Below are 27,383 nucleotides of genomic sequence, written 5' to 3' on the forward strand. Positions count from 1 at the left end.
TCCTAGGGTTGGATAAGTATGGGGAGCGTAAACAGGGTCTTCAGGAGGTCAGAATATTTATAAAGCCTGGAAAAACAACCTAGCAGATAGAATCTGCATAAGCTCTTCCTATAATGAACTTAGGGGCAGTTAATGGAAGAAGGATTTATGCATCTGGGTTCCTGATCAAAAGCCGGAATTGTTTCCTGGCCTGGTTGTGCCACATATGCAAAGGGCCTGGGCTCCAACGCTGAGCTGCAGGTCTGAGCAGACGAAGTAGCATCTAAGCACATGCCCGTGCGCTGAAACTCATGTGCCATCTTCCCCTCCTCTAACTAACTTCTTTGGTAACTCAGTGCTCTCCCTTCGCGTACTGTACTGAGTTGACACCAGTTTCTAGGCCAGTATGCATAGGAGTCGGTCACCTGGATCTTGTTAAAATTCAGATTCTGATTCAGTTGGTCTGATATAGCAGCTGAAATTGCATTTTTAACAAGTTCCCAGGTGATGCCACTGGTCCATTGACCACACTTTGAATAGCAAGGCTTGACACTGTACTGGTGTATGTGTCTTCTCCCTGAATTTAGCTGGTCTTTATCTGCATACCACAATCACCAGGATGGTCATAGTTAATACTTAGTTAAAACTATTTCTAATGATAGCTGGAGGCATGGTGATGTGAAGGCACAGTGCGGGTGGACGGTGTATAAGGTATCGATTGCGATTTTTTCCCTCAAGAAGCTTTGTATGAGATGTGACAGAATATCTGCATATGTGTAGATATTTTAGTTCTTAAATTTCATGATAGATTTAAAAAACTAAACGTATATGTGTGCTGTACGGCTGGTATGGACAGGCAGTAGAGATTAAAGGAGAAAGATCAGCTGTGTGCTAGGGCACACAGCAGGGTTCCTGGGACTAGAACTTGAGTCCATACCGGTGACCTTGACCTCTCTGTTTCAGAAGACTATGTTGATGAACTTTGTTTTTTTGGTTAATAAATTTATTTATTTATTTATTTTTGGCTGTGTTGGGTCTTTGTTGCTGGGCACGGGCTTTCTCTAGCTGTGGCGAGCGGGGGCTACTCTTTGTTGCGGTGGGCGGGCTTCTCGCTGCCGTGGCTTCTCTTGTTGTGGAGCACGGGCTCTAGGCACGCGGGCTTCAATAGTTGTGGCTCACGGGCTCTAGAGTGCAGGCTCAGTAGTTGTGGCACACGGGCTTAGTTCCTCTGCAGCATGTGGGATCTTCCCGGACCAGGGCTTGAACCTGTGTTCCCTGCATTGGCAGGCAGATTCTTAACCACTGCACCACCGGGGGAGCCCCATGAACTTTGTTTTGAAACTCTTTTCCTCCTTGGCTTCTGAGTTGCCACTAGGTTTTACTCTTGCCTTTCTTTATTTGCATGGTTTATTCTACATTTTCCCTGGGTCTTTAATGGGCTACTTCTCCAGCTTAACCCTTTGTTTTCCTCATCCTATCTTCCACCCTCTCTGTAGAAGTTCTCTCCTCTCACCAACTTCCAAAGCCATGTGTCCAGTGCAGAGGTTTCTTTTGAGCCATCATTCTGCTGTCTCCCCCAGGCAACTCTGATTTGCTTCTACTCCTGACTTCCCTTTTTCTCCTATTTTTATGCCTCTATTCTGTTACAGCTGGAAACTCAACCCAATTAGCCACTGACTTCCATTAGTTCTTTGTAAAGCCAACTGCTATGGCCCCGATCCTAATTGCTCTCCCAGGTCTCTTCTTTATCTCATACTCATAGATATTTTATTTGCTACAAAAAAAAATTATTTTCCTAAAATACTACTGTCTCCATGATCTGTTGCTTTAAAACTTAATGATTTGGGGCTTCCCTGGTGGCGCAGTGATTAAGAATCTGCCTGCCAATGCAGGGGACACAGGTTCGTTCCCTGCTCCGGGAAGATCCCACGTGCCGTGGAGCAACTAAGCCCACAACTAGTGCACCACAACTACTGAGCCTGTGCTCTAGAGCCCGTGAGCCACAACTACTGAGCCCGTGTGCCACAACTACAGAAGCCCATGCGCCTAGAGCCTGTGCTCCTCAACAAGAGAAGCCACCACAGGGAGAAGCCCGTGCACCGCAATGAAGAGTAGCCCCCGCTTGACGGAACTAAAGAAAGCCCGCGCCCAGCCACAAAGACCCGACTCAGCCTAAAACAAATAAATAAAATTAAAAAAAACTTAATGATTTTTCTACAACTCTAAGATGGCAAAGGAGAACATTTAGACAACACCCTGAGGAATTAAGCAGAATTATATTGGTCTAGTTATTTATGTCATAGTTATTTGCTTGTCAGTGTAAAAAACGATCTGGAAAAGTTGTTTTTAACCAGGGATGCCCTTTACAACCATCTGGTGTGCTTTTCAAAATGCACATGCCTAAGCTCCACCCCGTGATGTCTGATCCAGTGTGGTGACCCAAGCGGGGTCTGGACATACCTACCTTGGAAGGAATACCCTGAATACATATGATAACACATGCCTGGTTAAGAAGCACTAATCTGTCATAAGGAATATATGACATGTCTTACATGTTTAATGCAAAACAAGAATATGATATTAGTTACTTTTAAGAAATTCTGGCATTGTATGTGCATTTTTGTAGAATTGTTACTGGACTTATAATTACATACTTAACTCTAATCAGGTTTCTGTAAAATTTAAATAAACCAATTCAAAAAAAAAAAAAAAGAACCACTAATCTCTGAAAGGAGATGACTGCTGTTCAGAAGTACTAAAAATCAAATTAGAAAGGAGGACAGCACAAATCTGGGGCTGTAGATCTAGAGCCCAGATGAAAAGATTCTATAGTTTTTCTGTTACATAAGTTACTATTTTAGAAACTATAGAATCCCTTCAGGGGAGTTGTAGTTCGTCTTTTGGCAGTGTAGAACAGCACCAGTAGGCATGCCAAACAGTGCTGGTAGCCATCTGCTGGCGTGTCCAATTTTTGGCACACCCATTTAATACAAATGGACCAAGTAGAAATTGTTCAGCAAGTAGTGTGTTGAAACATGGATGTGATTTTTTTTTTTTCCTTCATGCCTGATGTCAGTCATCAACAGCTGTGTTAGTTTTGATGAATGTTTCTTCCAGAAGCATTTAAATCCTTATTGGCAACTGAAATAGAGATTTTCAAGAGGGAGTGAAGGATTTGTAAAAAAGAGATAGCATGTGAGACATTTTAGGAGAAACTGGTTCTAAGTGGGAGCCATTTAGCTGGGGGATCACAGTTTGACGCTACTAAAGCTTGGCTTTACTCCTCCAACAACTGCATCAAGATAATATAAAAATAAATAATATTTTCAATAAAAAATAAAGTTTTCAGAATAAGTGGCTTCTCTCTCATTGAGGGCACCTGTACTCATCATCTTTGAATATTGTGCAGTACATTTAATAGCACGCATCAGGAGTACATATTATATATGGCTTTCATTTGATCAGTCTCCAATTGACTGGACAGATAAATCTCTCATCTGTTAACCTGAAAGTATAGGGCAAGGAGTATTCACACTCCACAGATTGGTACTACAGTCGACCTCTGAACAGCAGCAGGGGTCAGGGGCCGACCCTCCAAACAGTCGAAAATCCTTGTGTGATTTTCCTTTTGTCCTCCATATCTGTGGTTCTTCTGCATCCATGGTTCTGCATTTGCAGATACACCCAACCTTGGATAGGGCAGTACTTTAGTATTTGCTGTTGAAAAAAATTCTGCATGAAAGTGGACCTGCGCAGTTCAAACCCATGTCATTCAAGGGTCAACTGTAATTTATTTGGGTTGCAGTTTGCTCCATGTGGACTCTTATTGTAAGATGAGGGCCCAAGATTGTCTTCTCTTTAGGAATTCCATTTTAGAGTTGATGCTGATTAAAACTACCCCACATGCTGCCATAGTTGGATGCTCTGTTTAGTGGCAGCAGATTGACCGAAATCTGGGACCCTTTTGGAATTGTGACTTTATTTCTGCAAAGGAGCCCCTCTGTGACATTCTTAATTTGTGATTCCACTGAAGTAAGGATAACTCAGCAAAGAGGAAAGAGTGGCTTAACTAGTTACCCTCATGCCACCAACTCAGTCACTATTTTTATTTGGTAGCAGTTTTACTTGGACAAGTCAGCAATGCTGTCTTATGACCTCAGTAAGAAAGTGGAGCCTAATAATTGATGGGGGTGGGGAGAGGGAATAGGGCTGTTTAGGTCTTTGATCTCAGGAAATTGTGTGGTGAATATATTCAACGAGTTTTTAAAACCTCGCCACCTGTTTGCAAAAAAAACCCAACTGAATTATTGTAAACTGTTTTAGAATCTTCCATGTATTCTACAGTCTGATGATGGGTGAAATTTTGCCAAAGAGAAAATTCAGCTTTGATTATTTTTTTCCATCAGATCATGACGTCATTTATAAAGTTTACCACCAAAGTTCTCCTGAAGATCGATGTAGTTTTTGAAGGGGAGAATAAGAAAGTATTGTCTTATCTTCTAGAGAAATGGCATCTTCATTTTTTTAGTACTGGGATATATGATAAGCAACTCATTGATGCTGATCCTGAGTCTGGAAAAAATGAATCATAAAATTGAAGGACAACCTCTTAGTTCTTGAAAAGTACAGGACTGAGTTCTTTTGTTACTGTTGTGATGGTGATTATTTCCCATTAATACACAACAGTCCTTGGATCGATGAACAACTTTTAAGGTATGTAGTTACACATCTAGTTATTGTTCAAATTTGGTCAAGCCCGTGAATGTCTTGGTGTTCAAGACTATTCTTGACTATTTTAAATGGTTTTAAATCTGTGGCTTGTATCGAGGTCAGTTTTAACTTTGGAGCAGGGAGCAGCAAACTTTTCCTGTAAATGGCCAGAAAAGAAATATTTTCAGCCACATGAACCTTGTCACAATTACAACTCAGCTATTGTCTCAACAAAAACAGCCAGAGACAAAGCAAACGTATGGGGCTGGGCTCCAATAAAACTTTAATTATGGATGTTGAAGTTTGAACTTATCATTTTCATGTGTCCTGAAGCATTATTCTTAAAAAAATTTTTTTCAACCGTTTAAAAATTTAAAAACTGTTTTTAACTTATGGGCTATATGAAAACAGATGGCAGGCTGGATGTGGCCAGCCAGCCATAGTTTGCTAAATCCTGCTTGAGGATTACAATACTATTAGCAGTTCTGTCAGAGTTTCAAGAAAAAGAATATGGTCTTATAGTACCAGGCACAGTCACCATTGCTCAGAGTGTCACTATATAATAGAAACACTAGAACAGTTCTGTATGCCCATCTAATATTTCTGGGACACAGTGCCTTGATGCTGTGCTGTTTTGTTAGCTCAGTCATGCCCTCTTTGAAGTTGTTAGTATTATTAAGACAATATCACTTTCACTATAGAAATTTTGAAGATTGATGAATTGAACTATAGACCCTTTACTCTTCTGCCTTGAGTAAGCTTTTGAAACCTTTTCCCCTCTTTCTGCTCCACACCTACCATCTGTGAAAAGTGAACTCAGGTTTTCCATTTAGATCAAGCCTCTCACATTCCTTGATGGCATATGGCTAGGCCTCTAATTCATGTGTACTGGCTAATTAAGGAAAACAGATTTTTGCTAAAAATATCAGAGAGGCCATGCTTTGGCCAAGCTGTCTGTATCTGAGGTACTGCTGGTCAGTTTTCTTTAAATCCTAAATTTCTCAAGGCTCTGTAATTTTTCCAGTAATTTTATTCAACATGGTTAGTGTCTGTATCTGAGGTACTGCTGGTCAGTTTTCTTTAAATCCTAAATTTCTCAAGGCTCTGTAATTTTTCCAGTAATTTGATTCAACATGGCTAGTGATGAAAAGGACAGAGTATATGGAGGAATAACAATTTATTAAGGCCTACTGTTCTTATTTAATGCTTGTCTGCCAGTTTTTGAATTTATATGCCATTTCTTATTGTTGTTTAGTCTATGTTAAAAGATATTTATTTCTGATTTGGAACAGGATCATGAAAATCATTACAATCAACTTTGATTATAGAGAATTTTTAAATGTAGAGGTAATGTTTATTAAAAAATTGGGGGAAAAAACACTCCAAAGCCTACCACCCAGATATAAATACTTTAATAACTTTTTTTACTTATATGGTATTGTATTCTATAGATGTACCCACACAAATACACATACATGCTATGTATCTGAGCTTGGTGCCTGCCCTTCTTGAGATATCTTTTCATAGAACCTGCCTCCTCAGGGTGCCTGAAGAAGGCTGTAGAAACATGATGTTTTATGCTTTATCTTCAGGATCTATAAATCATTTACCCCTGAGTGGCAGTCCAGCCACTTGTGCTGTAACATGACATATGCATTCCTAAAAACTGCCACACTATGCAAAATTGCACCAAAAAGCAAAGCATAACAGCACAATACAGGGCTTATGAGAAAAATGAGTCGAGGCACAACACTCGAAACATCATCAGGGACACATTTTAAATAAAGGTAGGAACCTGATAAAAATGGTAGCACAGTTCTACACATGTTAAATGGTTAAGAAATACATAAAGACTGTAATAAATATGGCACTTACACCTCGAAAAGGATCTGAAGACTGCTTGTAATTTGGTGTTGGTATATTAGTTTGCTAGGGCTGCGTAACTAAATACCACAGACTGGGTGACTTACACAACAGAAATGTATTTCTTACAGTTCTGGAGGCTGGAAGTCCAAGATCATCAAAATGTTAGAGTTGATTTCTCCAGAGGCCTCTCTCCTTGGTTTGCATGTGGTCCCCTTCTCCCTGTGTCGTAACATGGTCTTTCCTCTTGCACATTCATCCTTGGTGTCCCTTCCTCTTCTTATAAGGACACCAGTCATACTGGAATAAGATGCCACTCTTATGACCTCATTTAACCTTAGTTACTTCCTTAAAGGCCTATTTCCAAATACAGTCACATTAGGGGTTAGGGCTTCAACATATGGATTTAGCGGGAATACAGTTCAGTCCAAAACAGTGTTGGAAGGGTTACAGCTCATAAGTTGCTGTGAGGGGGTGGAAGGAGGATGATCTGAAATGGGAGGGACAGTTGTAACACAGGTGGATGTGTCTCACAACATGTGTGAATTGAAGTAGCTTGGAGATGTCGAGGGGTGTGTGTGTGTGTGTGTGTGTGTGTGTGTGGTGTGTGTTCTGTGTATTCCTGCACTGCTTAGGTCAACTCATTACAGTTTTCTGCATTCACCTAGTGTTTCTGGCAGATTAAATCACACGTAAGCAAATATGAAGCTCATGTTATGCTCACATAATATTGGGAGACGTTTATGGTTTCAGCATATGGTTTACAGCAGCATTATGGTGTAGTGAGCTCTAGGAGCCAGGTAGTGTGAGTTTGAGTCTCCTCTCTAACATAAAGATGTATGTGGGATGTTTGGGAGAGTTGTTTGACCACCCTACGCTTCAGTTTCTTTATTCGGAGAACGGGCATATGAATAGTGCCTGCCTCATAGGGCCATTGTGAACACTAAATGAGTTAACGTATATAAAGAGTTTAGAGAGATGTCTTGCACATAGTAAGGGGGTGGTGAATGTTAGCTACCTTCAACATCATTGAATTGTCTGTTAAGTCAAGTTGATGTAACAGGAGAAGCAACAAATAGTACGGTTGTCCCTCTGTATCTGTGGATCTGTGGATCCCTCAAATACAGAGGGCTGACTGTACTGTACCATTTTGTAAAAGAGACTTGAGCATCTGAGGATTTTGGTACCCGTGGGGGTCCTGGAACCAATCCTCCATGGTTACCAAGGGAGGACTGTACCCTGTCACAACCATGCACTGGCCGTTGCATATTCCCTAGCAGAGGTGGCTCTGGTGTTTGAGAGGAGAAATCCAAGGAGATGCAAGGAGAGCAGCTTCTCAGTTTAGAGCAAAACTCTTTCATCCTGTGGAACCCCAAGGGGGCAGGATCCATGTGGGCTCACAGGGATGTCAGCATACAAAAAAGATGCCAAACCTCTATCTGAGTTCAGAGCATCGGAGCCTTTGGCTGGCTGCTGTGTAGCGATGTGACAGAAGTGGCTGAGAAAAGGTGTCCTACTTCAGCAGGGAGCCAGGCCCGCTGTGCCTCTGGAAGCCCAGGCTTTTGAAGCACCACATGAGAGATGTCAGAACACACAGTGAATATCTTCGAACCACAGAGATTTAAAATTTGCCCAGGTGATTCTGAGGAGGACACAGCTTGTTTCTGCCAAGAGGGTGGGAGGAATAAGGCTGGATCCCCTCAGTGCTGGCTTTGGTAAAGCCCTCTCTGCTGGAGCCAGGGCAGTCTGAGCAGCCTTAGGAGGTCAGCGTGGCTTCTGGGGACAGGAGTTTGCTGTTAAACGTAATACTTGGTTACTTCCTAAGTGCAGGCGAAGGGGTAAGGGGGCAATGGATCTTGAACATATTTGAGGATGGAAATCAGATGTACCTGGTTCATGTCCTGGCTCAAGCTCCGTTACCCTTAGCGAATATTTTAACTTTCCCAGATGCCTCTTCTGTAAAGGGGAGATGACTCCTATTTATGGGGTCATTCTGGGGATTAAACGAGAGGGTCTGTCAGTGCCTGGTTCCCTTTCATGTGGGCTGTTTGGGGCAGTTGATTCTGTTATTAGTTAAGTTGTTCATTATCTTAGGTAGGGAGCCATAAGCTGGAATACGTAAGTGATGTGACTCCTTTCTAGGGCCTCTTCCTTATGGCCCTGGCCGTGGGGTTTTCTGGGTCTTGTATCTCAATTTGCCATCAGGAGAACCGTAGTTGAGACTGTTGAGAAGCAAGCGCTTTGTGGCTTCCTCTTGGGAATCCAGTCTGGTTTGCCCTCTCTTTCTCTCTTGTTCTCTTTTGTCTTTCCACCCTACCCCATCCCTTGCACTCACCTACCCCCTCCTGCTGTTACAGGGGCGCTTGCCTTCTGTTTCCTCCTGGCTCTTCGCCCTTCTGTGATTAGCTCATGGTGGCCACGTTCCTTAGCCAGGGGCAGACAGGAGGTTTAAAAGAATCCTCTGTCATTACTAATTTGGCTGTAATTGTCTTAAAAGTTGGGACATGGCATATGACTCCTGATGTTTGAGTATAGCACCTAATAATGTAAGGGGTGAATGTGTTGTATGTCAGGTGGTGGTGGTGGGAACGGTGGGCACTTGGAACAGAGCAACAGGAGGTCCAGCCATGTCCCTTTTGGGAAGATTTGAACAGATTCCAAGTGACTATGGGGGAAGCAAGTCTTTAAGGTTTATTTGCAGGCCTCCCCAAATCTAAATTCATAATGAGCTGTCCATAAGATTGGAAAACTTAGCTAAAGGTGATTAAAGCCAATGATTTTCATTCTGAATGCAAGTTGAGCTGCTGCCTGTGTCTGTAGGGCTGGCATGATTTGAGTGAATTAAAGTATTTCAGAAAAATCACTCTAAATTTGGCCGGTTTTTTAAAATGTTTCCTATATACTGTCTCAGAGCAGTTGCCAACTGATGGGAGGCTATATAGTGTGCCTAGGGCTCAACTGTGTAGAAAGTTAATTGTGCCGTGCCACACACATGGTGCACTGACACCCAGGCCAAGGTTAGCAGCAGAGTTGGCATTAAAGGTTAGTATACAAGCCTTGGCCATGTCGATTAATTCTGCAGCGTTCTGATAATGCCTGTACTCGGTGTATTTAGCCACAGATGTAATGAAATTGCATATTTTCATCTTATATCTGATTATATCACAATAGGTTTTCTTGCAGATACAGTGAACACCTAATGCTGGTAGGAGAACCAGACCCCCAGCAGGGAGGGGAAAGGGTTGTTTACCGAGGTTATGTTGTATTCCGGATTCTGTAATGGGGCCTTTACACTTAACCCTCACAACCACCATCTGTCATATGTTAGGTCTTAAAAGCCTTTCTTACCCATGTAGAAACCAAAGCAAGGAAGGGTGGAGTAACCGACCCAGCACCATACAGCTCATGTCTGGTATTTCCACCATAAGCATCTTTGCTGTAAACATCTTTGCCACAAGCATTTTTGCCACGTAACTAATTAGCCATAAGGCAATTTTGCCTTCAAAGATGTAATAGTGAAAGTGAATAAAAAATTAAATGAATAACAAAAATAAAAAGACTTTCTGATTTTATTTTGTGGGTTGTACCTAAGCACTTATCTTTGAAGTTTTTGTTCATAGTATAAATGTTTTTTCCTTATTGATTCGTCTCCTCATTCAGCATTGTACTTTTTCTTTTTTGCTAAAATTTCTTCCTTCATTAAGAAGAAAGAAAAACAGGATCGTTTTATTTCTTGACATATTGTCACCTGTCTGTCAATAGCTGTTGCAGAGTTCTATGGGAAATGCGGGTTCAACTCTGTGCCACTGTGTAGACCATTATGAGGGCTAAGATTTATGTGATATAAAAATGGGAGTACTGCATCCATGGAGAAATGAGACCAACTGTCAACCGGTTATTTTATCTTTTACAGCAAATTGCCTTGCCTTACGTACGGCCAATTAGTTACGCAGCGAAAATGTTTAAGGCAAAGATGCGTCCAGAGAAAGTACCTATAGAGCTCACACAGCTAGTAAGCCACAGAGCTGGGATTTGTACCCAGCGTTGCCTAAATCCAGGAGCTTGTGTTATTTCAACTGCACAATGTTAGAGAAAGCTCAGGAACATTATATGTTACCGCATCCAGAGCAAATATGGAAAGGGGGCACTGTGGTGTTTTATTTGCATATCACAGCCTCTTTTCTCTTTCCTCTTCACCTCCAGTTTATGAAAGCCTGGGACCAGACTTCATTGCTTTCTCTTGGCACTGTTAGTAATTCTGTACTAGTGCACTTGGAGACTTGTTATTTTCACTCTTTGCATCTCTCTCTGTTACTAAACTGACCAAGACCATGACTTTCGGGACTGTCTTCTTCATCTTTTCATTCCCACAGCTCAGCACATGCCTGGTGTTTTGTGAGACCCCAGGAAATGTCTACTGAAAGAATAAATTATTTGGATCAGTGGCTGGATTGAACCTCTAGAGACTAGAGGACTAAGTTTAATTAGAAGAAGCTCAAGTTTGTTGTCTTTCAAATACACTATAGGCATACATTGCTTTATTGGGCTTTGCATTATTGGGCTTCGTAGATACTGTATTTTTTACAAATTGAAGATTTGTGGCAGCCCTACGTCGAGCTAGTCTGTTGGGATCATTTTTCCAACAGCATTTGCTCACTTCCTGTCACATTTTGTATGTATGTGTCACATTTTGGTAATTCTCACAAAATTTCAAACTTTTCATTATTATTATATTTGTTATGGTGAACAGTGATCTTTGATGTTACTAGTGTGTTTTGGCTCTTTTTAGCAATATAGTATTTGTAAACTAAGATATGTACATTTTTAAAGATATAATGTTATTGCACACTTAATAGACTATAGTATAGCATAAACATAACTTATATGCTCTAGGAAGCCAGAAATTCATTTGAATCACTTTATTGTGATATTTCCTTTATTGCAGTGGTCTGGAACGGAACCCACTGTATCTCTAAGGTGTACCTGTAGTCCTAGGGAAGATTGAGCTGGGGAAGAAGGGGGCAGGAAAGGCTTCCTGGAGGAGGTGACACTGCTGAATTTTTGAGGGTGATTACTTTGGCCAGGTAGAGCAAGAGTGAGGGTGCCAAAGCCTGCTTCAGGAAGTGGAAAACGCCTGAGGAGTATGGTGGGTTTGGGGAACTTCAGCTTGAAGGGTGAAGAGGAAAGGAAGAGCTAAGAGGTGACTGCAGCCCTATTGCCAAGCCGAGGCCCTGGGCATTTCTTCCCACCCCTTCTTCTCTACACATCTAGGGCCATCTGACCTTTTTCTAAAATGTCCTCACTTTACCTTCCTTCACAGAAATCCCATGTTTGCTAAGTACTTGGCTCATTTAAGAATGGAATTGGCTTTTATTAGCAGTGCCTCATACCAATGTATGACTAAGACTGAACCCTTTTGTTTATCTTTTTGTTGGGAAAAAAAAAACTTGCTCATTGAACATAAATCTCTCATTGGTAAATACGTAATAGAGATGATTTTGAGCAGGGACCTTCCTGTGTTCCTTGTGTGGTCTGCCTTCCAACCTTTGTCTGGTCCTCTGAAGAGGATAATATAGTGCATAGAATTGGCATGATGACCTTTCCTCCCCCGACCCCGGTCCTGCCACAAACATGCAAAAATTAAACATCTAAGGGAAAAAGAAAGAAAACCAAGTTCAATTATCACCTCACTATTGGGTATACCAACTGTGTAATATTTTACAGAAAAAAATCAGGGTATGGGACCCATGATAACTGGCTGTGTGTCATAAACTCAGCACTCTGTAGTCAGGGTCCAACATTAAAAAAAACAAAACAAACCAGGACATGCAGTCAGGAAAGCGTGAGCATGCTTGTATGCTTTTGGGAATATTTGAAACCTAGATTGTCCCAGAAAATCCAGAAAAAAATCATATGCCCACAGGACTTAATTCACTTCAGTTTCCCCAATGGTTACAAAGGGTCTTTATGTGGCAGGGGCTAGGTGCTGGGGGATTTACAAGTAAAGAGGACAAAATTGCTGTTCTCTGGTACTCAGAGTGTAAGAGGGGAAAAAGACACAACAATTTAGCAAAGGGCTACATGCGTATATAGCACTCCCTGGGGACAGGACTGAGTCATCATGTTATAATGGGTACTTTTGGGTTAGCAAACCAAATTTGAGATAAACAAATCTAAGAATTGGTCCATGTAGAGAGTATCTTGCGAATGCATTTTATGATGGATTTGAGTGACAGAATTAATATTGAAGTATATAAAATATTGAATTATGTATGGAATTTAAATCTTTGGATACCGAGGAACAATATTTATCTGGTGATATCCATGGAATAACAAGTGACCATCTTGTAATGGGATCCTTCCAGACCTTCCTGCAATGGAGTGTGTACCACTAAGCCTCACTGTGGTTATTATTGTTCTGGTTGCTGAGAGAGTCATTAAGTCTGCAGATTCATTACTTACGCTGGATCTTATTTGGTGCTCCTATCAATGGAAACCAGCTTTCATCCACAGCCATCGCTGAGCTTTCTTTTAGGTGTCCCTTTCTTCTCTGTGGGTGGGAGGGTGGGGACAGGCATAGATGACCGGCTGGAGGGGGCAGGCATTGCAGAAGTGCTTTCCGGCTTTTCTCAGGTCCAACCCAAGGACCTGAAGATTGGGATACCGTTTCCAGGAAAATGGAAACCAAGTAAGAAATTCTCAGTGGTACGTGCCCTATTTTGTGAGATAAGGTGTGAGAGTCTTAAATTTGTACCTGTAACACTAGTTGATAGGTCCATACAGATGTCAAGAAGTTGCCAGATGCAGAATTTCCTCCAAAGTTGTTCTTTACGTGTCCTTTTCAAAGGACACTCTTCTTTTTCTTCTGTTATTCATTCAGATGGTAGTTCTCATCTGTGATTTTCTCTCCCATTATTAATTTTAGTTGTGAAAATGTGTCCAATTGGAGCTGATTTCCATCCTTGTTGATTCTAATTCTGAAGTAGGACTTGAACCTGTGTGTATCATTTAAAGTTGATCAATTCAAAATAAAATATTGTTTTTATCTTGAATTATGAAGGGTTTAAATGAATCCTGGCCAAACCTCTGGTGTACTAAAGTCTAAAAGCTTCTCTTGCTTCATGAGTTTAAAATTCTTATTTCTGTTTCTTCCCAATACTTATGTGGTTCAGTCAACATTTTTGAGCATTTACTACATGCTGGGTTCTGTGTCAGATGTTAGTTGGAAAATTAGGACCTCTTTCCTTGGTGGATAAATGACAGTGTTTCTTTACTTCACTCTCTAAACCTCAGTTTCCCTATCTATAAAAAGGCTAATAATCTTAAAAACTTGGCAGACTTGTCATAATGATTAAATAAAATAATTTCTATGAAGTACCTAGTACCTAAAATAATTTCTATGTTTCTATGCCTAACACATAGTAAGAGTTCAAGAAAAGTAATTACTTTTTAAAAATTTTTTGCCGTACGCGAGCCTCTCACTGCTGTGGCCTCTCCCGTTGCGGAGCACAGGCTCCGGACGCGCAGGCTCAGCGGCCATGGCTCACGGGCGCAGCCGCTCCACGGCATGCGGGATCCTCCTGGACCGGGGCACGAACCCGTGTCCCCTGCATCAGCAGGCGGACTCTCAACCACTGTGCCACCAGGGAAGCCCAAGTAATTACTTTTGATCAATCTGAATTACTCTGTGTTAAAGGCAGGCAAAAATGAATTGAATTCCCTTACCTAGTCAAATACTACTACTCCAAGTGTGCGTAATACCTTAGTGTCCCATATGCGTTTTATCTAGGCTTTATTTCTATTTTATAATCATTTAAATTATATATAGTAATATATAATAATAATTAAAAACTTCTTCCCTTTTAAGAAAAGTTTCTTGGAGATTGGAGAGAGAACATGGTTTTCTGGCTTTCTGACTTTTAAAGTGAAGTGAAATTTGGCACCAAAGTCCTTCACTTTTCCAGAACAGCAGGATACGGCACTTGTGGTGGAATCAGGAGGCTTATATTTTGGCGAAGAAGTCAGGGCACACAGGGCCCAAGCAGACATCAGGATCTAGGGTGCCCATTCTACCTGCCTGTCTCTATTACTTACCGACTCACCCTGCGTCAGTGTCTTGAAACCTAACATGGGTCAAAATAGTACTTCAAATTTAAAATGAGGCCCTAGAGTTTTTCTGGACATATAAAGCACTCACATTTGCAAGCACTTAAATAAACTTTAGCTGTTATCATACTAATGATGATTAGTAGCAGCACTATAGTTGCCCTTGAAGCAAAGAAGGACCTCCTCTGTGTGGACTCATTTCTTGAACAAGTTTTGGCTTTTCTTAAGAATTTCATGAGGATTTATAAAAATCCATCTCTCTTTGGATTGTACTGCTAGGTAGACGTACCGTGCCGGTTCCTGCCCCTTGACCTTTGCTCATACTGTTACCCCCGCCGCCCCCCACACACAGGATGCCCTTTCCCTTTCCTTGTCCTGACAGATATCTGCTCATCCGTCAAGACTCTGTTTACTTACCCTCACTGAGCAAATCTGGGCATTTAGTGAGTGAGGAATTTATGGCAGGCACTGTGCTTAGTGTCTAGTGAGAGCAGATCTGGAAGCAAATCGTTATAAGCTGTGTGGCCACGAGGGGGGCATCATACTCCCATTCTCTTTTTCCCCTAGTAGCCCCGACAGTTCCCACTTTTGTGTACCCCCTTAATAATAACAATAACAGTCCATTGCTCTTCTGTTTTTATCAGCTAACCTATAAACTCCTCTAGGGCAAAGGTCCATCTTACCCCTGTTTGAATACCCAGCACGTGGACTGTGCTTGCACATAGAAGGTGCCCAATAAATGTTTTCAGCACGCGTGAACACATTTTTAGCGCTAACAACCTTCTAGGGATTATTTGCCAAGTCTTTGTTCCATGCATTGCCCAAATACATTTTGAGTACCTACTGTATGCCAGCAGTCCTGAAGTGCTTGGGACATAGTTTACATTTCACTGGGAGAGGAAACAATGGACAAGTAAATAAAATATATAGGATATCAGTTGGCTTGGAGCACTCTGGAGGAAAATTAAGCTGAAAGAAAGATCAGGAGTGTGTGTGGGTATGAGCGTTTAGGGGTTGTCAGGAAGTCACAGTTGAGAAGGTGGCATTTGGACCAAGGCCTAAGAGGTGAGGAGACCTCTTGAGTGGAGGGGGTGCAGGTGCAAGTACCCTGAGGAAGAGCGTGCCTGGCCGACGTGAGGTCAGGGGTGTACGGGGCTGAGGGCATGTGGTGGAGAGAGAAGTAGGAGGTGAGGTAAGGGGGTGGCCAGGGGGTGGCCAGTTGGTACAGAGCCCTGAGATCCCTGGAAAGACTGTAGTGTTTACTCTGCAAAAGCACCCATTGGAGGGTTTTGAACTCATGGTGGAGATGTGGTCTGATTAACATTCTAATGTTAATCACACTGGCTGATGTGTTCAGAATGGATTGTGGGGAGATAAGAGGGGCATGCATGGGAGACCAGGTAGAAGAAGCTACTGCAGTCATCCAGGGAGAGTTCTCTGTGGCTTTGAACCAATGTAGTAGTAGTGGAAGTCGTAAGAAGAGTTTAGGAAGTTTTAAAAAGTTTTAATTTTGAAGAATTTCAAACATAAAAAAGAGAAAATTTAGCCAACACTCATATATTCATCAACATTTTTGACTTATTTGCTTTACCTATGTCGTTTTTGGTAAACCATTTCAAAGTAAATTACAGATGTTACGAGACTTTGTGCTTCAGCATGAATCTCCAGGAAAGAAGGATGTTCTCCTACAGAAACAGGGCGCCATTATCATACCAAACTAATAGCTCATATTCAGATTTCCATAGTTGTCATCCCGGACATGCCTTTTATATCTGTGTTTCTTTCTAGATAGAAACTAATCAATATTCATTCATTATATTTAGTTGTTATGTCTCTTAAACCTTTCCCTTTCATTTTAAGTTTCCTATTTTGTAACAATTTTAAATTTACAGTAAAGTTTTAAGACTAGTCTAAGAAATTCTGTATAAACTTTATCCAGATCCAACAGTTGTTAATATTATGCCCTAGTTGCTTTAGTATTGTTTCTATGTAAGTTTCAGATCTGGATTTATTTTGAGGCCAAACAGAATTTGCCGAGAGATTGGTTGTGTTATGTGAGAGCAAGTGAGCGATTGAATGTTGTCCCGCAGAATTTGGCCCGAGCAGGTCGAGGGCAGGAGTTGCCATTTGCTGAGTTGAGGAAAGTGAGAGAGGAGCAGGTCTAGGAGCAAGCTGGGGTCTCAGTTTTGGTTGTGTCAAGTTTGTGCATGCTGGAGCGGTGTCCTAGGCCGCTGGGTATATGAATAGGGAGGTTAGGGACACGTCTGCAGGTATAAATATGGCAACTGTCAGTGAATTATAATAGATGGTATTTACAGCCCAGAGACTGGGAGATCAGAAGGAGAATGAGGATAAGAGGAGAAAGCGTCTGAGGCCTGAGCCCTGGGGGTGTGCTCGTGTTAGAGACAGTGGCGTTAGGAAGGAGCTAATAGAGGAGATGGTGAAGGAGGGAGAGTAAGCAGGAGAAAGCCGGAAGAAGAAGGTGCTAGCGACCAACCACGTCAGACACGGCTGATGGGTCATGTAAGTTGAGGACGGAGAAGAGACCATTTTATTTGGTCATGGGTGTCATGAAAGTCGTTGGTATCTTTGACAAGAGGAGTTTGGATGGAGTGGCGGGGGTGAAACCTCAGTCTAAGAAGGCTCAAGAGAAAATGGGAGGAGAGAAAATGGAATATGGGGAACTTGCAAGGAGTTTGTTGTAAAAGAGTGGTTCCGGGAAAGAGGGTGGTAACTCAAGGAGGGATGTGGGGTTAAAACTTCTTTTCTTTTTAAATTTTTGTTGATTTGTAAATTGAAGTACAGTTTATTTACAATAAGACTTTTTTTAAGGAGGGAAAAATTACAGCATATTTTGTGAGCCAGTGGGACTGATCCAGCAGAGGGGGAGAAATGGATGATGTGAGAGAGGGAGAGATGACGAGAGCTGTATCCCTGCCTAGTCAGGGGGAGCAGGGATGCGGTGCCCACGTACCAGTTGCCTTCATTAGGAGCGTGGCTAGGAGGGAAGCCAGAGAACCTGAGCCGGGATGCAGGCAGGTAGAGTCCTGTTGAGCCGTTGGGAGAAGTCAAGAGATCACTTCTACCGTCTTAGTGAAATAGGAAACGGGGTAATCAGCAGACAGTAAAGAGGGAGGACAAGGTATTGGAATTTTGAGAAGAGAGAGGAGAAAGTGTGAAATAATTGTCTGGAAGTGTATTGATTCATTTCTTTGGATGGAGTATGTTTATCTGTGTGTGGGGTGGCAGGCAGGGAGGGCGTGGGGCATTATAGATTGCCTTTTCTAGGAAAGAAGTGTCAGTAGAGTGAGGTCACTCTTCAGTGCCCAAAGCTGCTGGGCTGGGACACGCCTTCACCGTGCAGTGAATGGCTACTTAAGTGGCCAGCTAGGTAGAAAGCAGAGGCTTAGAGCCCTGGCTCAGGCATCTGGTGGTGCAGCTTCACTGCAGGCATTTATCAGACCAGACTGTGGAACTGGTATTAACCAGTGTTAAGGACCGAATGTGTGTGTCCCTCCAAAATTTATATGTTGAAGCCCTAACCCCTAATATGATGGTACCTGGAGGTGAGGGCCTTAGGGTTAGAAACGGTCATGGGGGTGGTACCTGCATGATGGGATCAGTGCCCTTATAAGAGGAGGAAGAGGCACTGGAGCTCGCTCTCTCTGCTCACACAAAGAGGTCACGGGAGCACACAGCTAGATGGTGGCCATCTGCAAGCCACGGAGAGAGCCCTGAACAAAAACCGAATCTGCTGCCACTTTGATCTTGGACTTCCCAGTCTCCAGAACTGTGAGAAATAAATGTCTATTGTGTAAGCCACGCAGTCTATGGTATTTTATAGCAGCAGTGTTGACTAAGGCAACCAATAAGCATTTACTAATTATCCTTTCTACATTTACTGTTTAGAGGAGGGAGGGCAAGTCACTTATGTCCTTCAGTCAGTCTGTAACTTTGGAGATACTGAGGGGACAGAACTGACCCACGGAGCCTGTTTTGCATACGGTTACCTTTAAGGAAAATGTTCCCATCTTAATAAAGCACTATTATATCTTTTAGTTCATTGTCCTGTGAGCTGCTGAGGTAGTAAATTCTTGTTACATTGGAGGACGTTGCATTCCAAGCTTCCTTCTATCCTAAGAAATTCTGTACCACGTGCTGAAGACTCTTAAGCTGCCACGTGGATTCCACTTGAGCTTTGGATGATTTGATGCATTCGATATTTTTATTTCATTTAGGCTTTTACTTTTGAGAAACACATCCAGATATGCCCATAGCCAGCCAGCCAGTTTTCTAAATCTGCATATAAATAAAAGAGAAAAAAGGAAAAAAGGCAAGCAGCATTTCCCCTGTTTTTTTCTCTTTATACTTTGTACATTGTATCCTCATTAAGTGATTTCGATCTAAGTTTCTCCCTTTAAAAGTAAGGAATTCGTTAGAAGACAATCACGCGAATAAAAAACTGGTAAGGGATGCATTTTCATAAAATCCCATGAGTATAACTCTTTTGATACTTAAAAAGTAGTCTGCTGCCTCTGATAATTATCTCAAATAAAATCCTTTTTTCCCTATAAAATTATTAAATGTTTAATTATATGTCTGCAAGATATGATTTAATGGCTCAACTCAAATCAAAAGTTTTTCTATAACTATAATAAAGTTTTAATCTCAATAGCAAAAATAATCATTCTTTCAGTTGTGACTTTTTATTATAGGAATTTTAACATATGCACAAAAGAAGAGAAAATAGTGTAATGAATTTACCTGTATCTGTCATACGGCTTTAACTACGATGTACACTCTGCCATCTCTTTATGATATAACAATTCTTAACCTGAAAGTTATAAAAATTATTAAAACTTTTTTGAACAGACAAAACATTAAAATGGGATGTGGGTACAAGATAATAGGCCTAATATGCTTTAGGGTGGAGCCTCCAAATTAGAGACCCAGGGCCTGCAAAGGTTTGTAAATGGCCTGAACCTTGGTTCCCCATGGCCTCAAGTTCACAGTTTAGCAGTACCTGCTCAATCCCTTCTTTGCATGTTATGCTGCAGTCATAATTCACTGCTCAGAGTTCTGTGCACAGTCTGACTCAGGCCCTGCCCCCATCCTTTTTACTCTGCTTTTAACTCATTCTCATTTCTTCAGAGTCCAGCTCAAGTTCCCTCTTTTTTTTTTTTTTTTTTTTTTTTTGTGGTACGCGGGCCTCTCACCGTTGTGGCCTCTCCCGTTGCGGAGCACAGGCTCCAGACACGCAGGCTCAGTGGCCATGGCTCATGGGCCCAGCCTCTCCGCGGCACGTGGGATCCTCCCGGACTGGGGCACAAACCCGTGTCCCCTGCATCGGCAGGCGGACTCTCAACCACTGCACCACCACGGAAGCCCTCAGGTTCCCTCTTTTTGAGGCTTCCTCTCATCACCCTGCCCCTTGCCTGGCACAAGTGTAAGCACCTGGAACTCTCATAAGAGGCTGCCTTTCTCCCTGTCTGCCCTGGAGGAAAATCTAAACCAGACACCCTGGCCTGCAGGGCCCCGCATCTCTGGATCCTGGCTGTCTGCCTCTTTGACTTCATTCCCTTCCACTAGGCTCCAAGGACATCACTGTGCCCTCTGTGTGTCAGCTCCTTCCTGCCTATGTATGGGCCTTTGCACTTACTGTTCCCTCTTCCTGGAATGATCTGCCCCATGGCTTTGATTATCAGGGTGCTACTCCCCAGGGACCCCCAAGAACCCCTTCCCCAGCACAACACTGCCTTTCTCCCCAAGAAATAAATAGCTGTATCACTCTTGTAGGAATAATTTTCTTACTTTTACTTTCAGTCTTACCATTTATACATGTATTCCAAAACAACATAGTTTAGTTTTGCCTGTTTTTAAACTTAATATGAGTAGAATCATATGGTACATTTTCTTTTTCTTTCTTTCTCTTTCTTTCTTTCTTTCTTTCCTTTTCTTTTCTTTTCTTTACTTTTCTTTTCTTTTTTCTTTCTTTTCTTTTCTTTTCTTTCTTTCTTTCTTTCTTTCTTTCTTTCTTTCTTTCTTTCTTTCTTTCTTTCTTTCTTTTCTTTCTTTCTTTCTTTCACATCTTTATAGGAGTATAATTGCTTTACAGTGTTGTGTTAGTTTCTGCTGTATAATAAAGTGAATCAGCTATATGTATACATATATCCCCATATCTCCTCCCTCTTGCATCTCCCTCCCACCTTCACTATCCCACCCCTCTAGGTGGTCGCAAAGCACCGATCTGATTTCCCTGTGCTATGCAGCTACTTCCGATTAGCTATCTGTTTTACATTTGGTAGTGTATACATGCCAATGCTACTCTCTCATTTTGTTCCAGTTTACCCTTCCCCCTCCCCGTGTCCTCAAGTCCATTCTCTACGTCTGCGTCTTTATTCCTGTCCTGTCCCTAGGTTCTTAAGAAACATTTTTGTTTTTTAGATTCCGTATATAGGTGTTAGCATACGGTATTTGTTTTTCTCTTTCTGACTTACTTCACTCTGTATGACAGACTCTAGGTCCATCCACCTCACTACAAATAACTCAATTTCGTTCCTTTTTATGGCTGAGTAATATTACATTGTATATATGTGCCACATCTACTTTACCCATTCATCTGTCGATGGACACTTAGGTTGCTTCCATGTCCTGGCTATTGTAAATAGTGCTGCAATGAACATTGTAATACATGACTCTTTTTGAATTACGGTTTTCTCAGGGTATATGCCCAGTAGTGGGACTGCTGGGTCGTATGGTAGTTCTATTTTTAGTTTTTTAAGGAACCTCCATACTGTTCTTCATAGTGGCTGAATCAATTTACAGTCCCACAAACAGTGCAAGAGGGTTCCTTTTTCTCCACACCCTCTTCAGCGTTTATTGTTTGTAGAGTTTTGATGATGGCCATTCTGACCGGAGTGAGGTGATACCTCATTGTAGTTTTGATTTGCATTTCTCTAATGATTAGTGATGTTGAGCATCCTTTCATCTATTTGTTGGCAATATGTATATCTTCTTCGGAGAAAATGTCTCTTTAGGTCTTCTGCCCATTTTTGGATTGGGTTGTTTTGTTTTTTTGATATTGAGCTGCATGACCTGCTTGTATATTTTGGAGATTAATCCTTTGTCAGTTGCTTCATTTGCAAATATTTTCTCCCATTCTGAGGGCTGTCTTTTCATCTTATTTATGGTTTCCTTTGCTGTGCAAAAGATTTTAAGTTACATTAGGTCCCATTTGTGTTTTTTTTTTTGGTACGCGGGTACTGTCGCGGCCTCTCCCGCTGCGGAGCACAGGTCCCGGACACGCAGGCCCAGCGGCCATGGCTCACGAGCCCAGCTGCTCCGTGGCATGTGGGATCCTCCCAGACCGGGGCATGAACCCGTGTCCCTGCATCGGCAGGCGGACTCTCAACCACTGTGCCACCAGGGAAGCCCCCATTTGTTTATTTTTGTTTTTATTTCCATTTCTCTAGGAGGTGGGTCAAAAAGGATCTTGCTGTGATTTATGTCATAGAGTGTTCTGCCTGTTTTCCTCGAATAGTTTTATAGTGTCCAGTCTTACATTTAGGTCTTTAATCCATTTTGAGTTTATTTTTGTGTATGGTCTTAGAGAGTGTTCTAATTTCATTCTTTTACATGTAGCTGTCCAGTTTTCCCAGCACCACTTATTGAAGAGGCTGTCTTTTCTCCATTGTATATTCTTGCCTCCTTTATCAAAAATAAGGTACCATATGTGCATGGGTTTATCTCTGGGTTTTCTGTCCTGTTCCATTGATCTATATTTCAGTTTTTGTGCCAGTACCATGCTGTCTTGATTACTGTAGCTTTGTAGTATAGTCTGAAGTCTGGGAGCCTGATTCCTCCATCTCCGTTTTAATTTCTCAAGATTGTTTTGGTTATTTGGGGTCTTTTGTATTTCCATACAAATTGTGAACTTTTTTGTTCTAGTTCTGTGAAAAATGCCGTTGGTAGCTTGATAGGATTGCACTGAATCTGTTGATTGCTTTGGGTAGTGTAGTCATTTTCAGAATGTTGGTTCTTCCAATCCAGAAACATAGTATATCTCTCCCACTGTTGTATCATCTTTAATTTCTTTCATCAGTGTCTTATAGTTTTCTGCATACAGGTCTTTTGTCTCCTTAGGTAGGTTTATTCTGAGGACAGTCTCAGAGATCTCTGGAATAACATTAAACACACCAAGATTCGAATTATAGGGGTCCCAGAACAAGAAGAGTAAAAGAAAGGGACTGAGAAAATATTTGAAGAGATTATAGTTGAAAAGTTTCCTAACATGGGAAGGGAAATAGTGAAGTCCAGGAAGCACAGAGAGTACCATACAGGAAAAACCCAAAGAGAAACATGCCGAGACACGTATTAATCAAACTATCAAAAATTAAATACAAAGAAAAAGTATTAAAAGCAGCAAGGGAAAAGGAACAAATAATATACAAGGGAATCCCTGTAAGGTTAACAGCTGATCTTTCTGCAGAAACTCTGCAAGCCAGAAGGGAGTGGCAGTACACATTTAAAGTGATGAAAGGGAAAAACCTACAACCAAGATTACCTTACCCAGCAAGGATCTCATTCAGATTCGATGGAGAAATTAAAACCTTTACAGACAAGCAAAGGCTAAGAGAATTCAGCACCACAAAACCAGCTTTACAACAAATGCTAAAGGAACTTCTCTAGGCAGGAAACATAAGAAAAGGAAAAGACCTACGATAACAAACCCAAAACAATTAAGAAAATGGTAGTAGGAACATACATATTGATAATTACCTTAAATGTAAATGGATTATATGCTCCAACCAAAAGACACAGCCTCACTGAATGGATACAAAAACAAGACTCATACATATGCTGTCTACAAGAGACCCACTTCAGACCTAGGGACACATACAGACTGAAAGTGAGGGGATGGAAAAAGGTATTCCATGCAAATGGTAATCAAAAGAAAGCTGGGGTAGCAATTCTCACATCAGACAAAATAGACTTTAAAACAAAGACTATTACAAGAGACAAAGAAGGACACTACATAATGATTAAGGGATTGATCCAAGAAGAAAACGTGACACATAAATATTTATGCATCCAACATAGGAGCACCTCAATACGTAAGGCAAATGCTGACATCCATAAAAGGGGAAATCGACAGTAACACAATCATAGTAGGGGACTTTAACACCCCACTTTCACCAATGGACAGATCAGTCAAAATGAAAACAAATAAAGAAACATAACCTTTAAATGACATATTAAACAAGATGGACTTAATTGATATTTATAGAACATTCCATCCAAAAACAACAGGATATACTTTCTTCTCAAGTGCTCATGGAACATCCTCCAGGATAGATCATATCTTGGGTCACAAATCAAGCCTTGGTAAATTTAAGAAAATTGAAATCATATCAAGTATCTTTTCTGACCACAATGCCATGAGACTAGATATCAATTACAGGACAAAAGCTGTAAAAAAGACAAACACATGGAGGCTAAGCAATATGCTACTACATTTTCTTTTATTTGTGGCTTCTTCTGGTCCACAGTGTGCTTCTAAGTATATGCATGCTGACTCTGTTTGTGTAATAGGCAGCAGTTTATTCATTTTCACTGCTGCATGGTATTTCATTGTATAAACATACCACAGTATATTGATCTCTTCTACCATTGTTGGATATTTGGGTTGTTTACAGATTGGGGCTTCTGCAAAAAATAATCCTGGGCTTCCCTGGTGGCGCAGTGGTTGAGAGTCTGCCTGCCGATGCAGGGGACATGGGTTTGTGCCCCAGTCTGGGAAGATCCCACATGCCGCGGAGCGGCTGGGCCCGTAAGCCATGGCTGCTGAGCCTGCGCGTCTGGAGCCTGTGCTCCGCAACGGGAGAGGCCACAACAGTGAGAGGCCTGCGTACTGCAAAAAAAAAAAAAAAAAAAAAAAAAATAATCCTGTAAATATTCTTGTATACATTTCTGGGCACACTGTCATGAGTTTCTCTACTGTATGACTAGGTGGAGAATTTGGGTATAGTTAAGGTAACCATAAATTAATGTTCCAGCTAAGACATTTTTTTGTGGGATAAAAACTATATCCCACAGTTTTTAACATTTACATTTGATTATTACTTTATGTAAAATTTTCTGATTTCTAGTATATTTTTTTCTTTCATTCAGTAATTATTTAGAAATGTGCTTTTGTTTTCAAATATGTTGGGATTTTCAAGTTATTTTTAAATGATTTCTGGCTTGTGATAGAAGATTGTTCTCTGTATGATTTTCCTCTTTAGAAATTGTTGAGCTTGCTTTAAAGTCCAGTATATGGTCAATGTTTACAAAGATTCTTTGTAAGCTTTAAAAGAATGTGAATTATGTAATTGTTGATTATAGTGTTGTATAATTTCCATTTGTTGAAGATTTTAATCATGATCCTCAAATCTCCTGTATTCTAGTTTTTTGTGGGGGCTCCTGCTTATTCTGTCAGTTACTGAGGAAAATGTTTAAAATCTCCCACTATGATTATTAATTTTTCTGTTCATCCTTGTAATTCTGTCAGTTTTTGCATTTTATATGTTTTAGGCTATGCTGTTAGGTATATACACATTTAAAATTGTAATGACTTTCTGGTAAATTGAATGTTTTATTAGTATGAAGTGATTCTCATATCTAATAGTGCTTTTTACCTTAAAGTCAGTTTGTTTCATATTAATGTAGCCACATCAGTTTTATTTTAATGGTTATTTGCATAATCTTTTTTTTCCAAATTTTTATTTAATCCTTTTGTAATTTTGTGTTTAAATGTGTTTCCTTTAGATAATATATGGTAGGATTTTGTTTTAATTCAGTCTGAAAATATTTGTTCTCTTTCCACTGGAGCTTAGCCCATAATCACTTAATATCATTACTTTTAAATGATTTTAAATCTTCATCTTAGTTTGTGGTTTCTATTGCTTTGTCTGTTTTATGTTTCTTTATCTCTCCTTTCTTGACTTTTGCTTTATTATTTTTATGATTCCATTTTCCCTGATGGTTTTGAAATTATAAGTTCAATTTTTAAGTTATTTGGTGGTTACCCTAGAAATTACAATGGATATACTTAAGTTATCAAAATCAATTAATCCATTTTTTTACCCTTTTCACAGAAAATCTGAGGTGTTTGGAATATTTTTATCTCCATATACCCACTCCTGACTCATGTTTTTTTGTCATACCTTTCATTCTATCTGTGTTTTTAAATCTTAAGACGTTGTTAACCTGTGACCACACAGAGTCAGTGTTCTTTCAGATTTGCACACATATTTACCATTTTCTTTATTCTTCATTCTTTTTCTGTCCTTAGACCTTTCATTTGCAGTCATTCAGTTCTTGTCTGAAGATTCTTAAGGTTTGCTACAGATGAAATCCCTTAGTTTTTGTTGTCTGCAAATGAACGTGTTTTCCCCTCATTCTTGAAAGTTGTGTCTCTGAGTACAGAATACGATAAGCAGTTATTTTCTTTCAGCACATTGTTGATATCATTCCACTGTCTTCTTGCTCACATTGTAGAGAAGTTGATGGTAGGTCTGTTTTACTTTGAAGGTAATGCCTTTTTTCCCCCTCTGTATGCTTCACGATTTTTCTCTTAGCCTTCATCTTTCTGTATTTTCAGTATTCTATGTATAACTATAGTTAAAAAAATTACTCTTAAGATTCTCTGGGCTTCTCAAATCGATGGATTGCTATCTTTCATCAGTTCTGGAAAATTCTCAACCATAACCTCTTCAAATATTGCCTCTTCCCTATTCTATTTTCTTCTTTTGTAACTGCAATTAAATGTATTTTAGACATCTCATTCTATATTCCGTGTACCTAAACTTTTTTCCATATTTTTCATTTCTTGTTTCTCTAGCTGTATGTTAAATATCATGTATTAACTCTTTCTAATTTATTATTTCCTTTTCCAACCAGTTTTCAATTTGTTTGTAGCTTTTATTTGTAGAAGTTCTATTTGGCCTTTTAAAAACCTGCTTGATCATTTTTTTTACATATAAATTTTTTATTGAAATATAGTTGATTTATAATGTTATGTTAGTTTCAGGTGTACAGCAAAGTAAAAACCTGCTTGGTCATTTTTTATAAAATATTTCCTGTTTTCTGCAGGTACATTTTACCTGTTTTTTTATTTCTTTACCTAGAGTAAGCAAAGCTGTTCTAAAATCTATATTTGTTAGTTCCAATATTTGTGGGTCTCTTACTGACTCTGATTTGTGGTAACTTTTTTCCTTATGTTTTTAAGTTTTGTGCTGCCCTTTGTTCTTAAAAAGTATTGGGGTGAGTCGTGAGGCCTAGGAAGAAGATGCATTTCTCCAGGGAGTTTATGCATTTGCTTCTGTCAGATATTTTCAGATACTACCACTCTATCACTTAAAACAAGTCCGTGGTTTAAGATCACCAGGACCATGAAGGCATAGTGAACTGAGGTTTCAGTCATGGTTGTGGGTCTTGATCACAGCTTCTCACGGAATAGTTTTCCCTTTCCTTTTTTCTCCTATCCTTCTTAGTGCGAAAGCAACCCTCCCTATAGTTTCCCATAGTTAGGTGTAGAAGTAGCGTTTATGTATGGTTCACACTCATCTTATGTATGTAATCATTTGAGGTACCATCTTAACACGGACAATGTCTCCTATAATATCCCCCACTTTGTACCTTGATTCTTTCCTCTTCCCTCCAGGAGGCTGCCAAAACAGAAACCC

General features: G+C 40.5%; 1 protein-coding gene across 2 annotated transcripts in view; it reads left to right on the plus strand.

The window, feature by feature from the left end:
- The window catches only part of CERS6 (ceramide synthase 6), a 321,038-nt gene that overhangs the window by 102,636 nt on the left and 191,019 nt on the right, over positions 1-27,383 (plus strand). The gene's annotated exons all lie outside the window — the stretch shown is intronic.

The sequence above is a fragment of the Phocoena phocoena genome, chromosome 7 (genome assembly GCF_963924675.1).
Source record: "Phocoena phocoena chromosome 7, mPhoPho1.1, whole genome shotgun sequence".
NCBI lineage: Eukaryota > Metazoa > Chordata > Mammalia > Artiodactyla > Phocoenidae > Phocoena > Phocoena phocoena.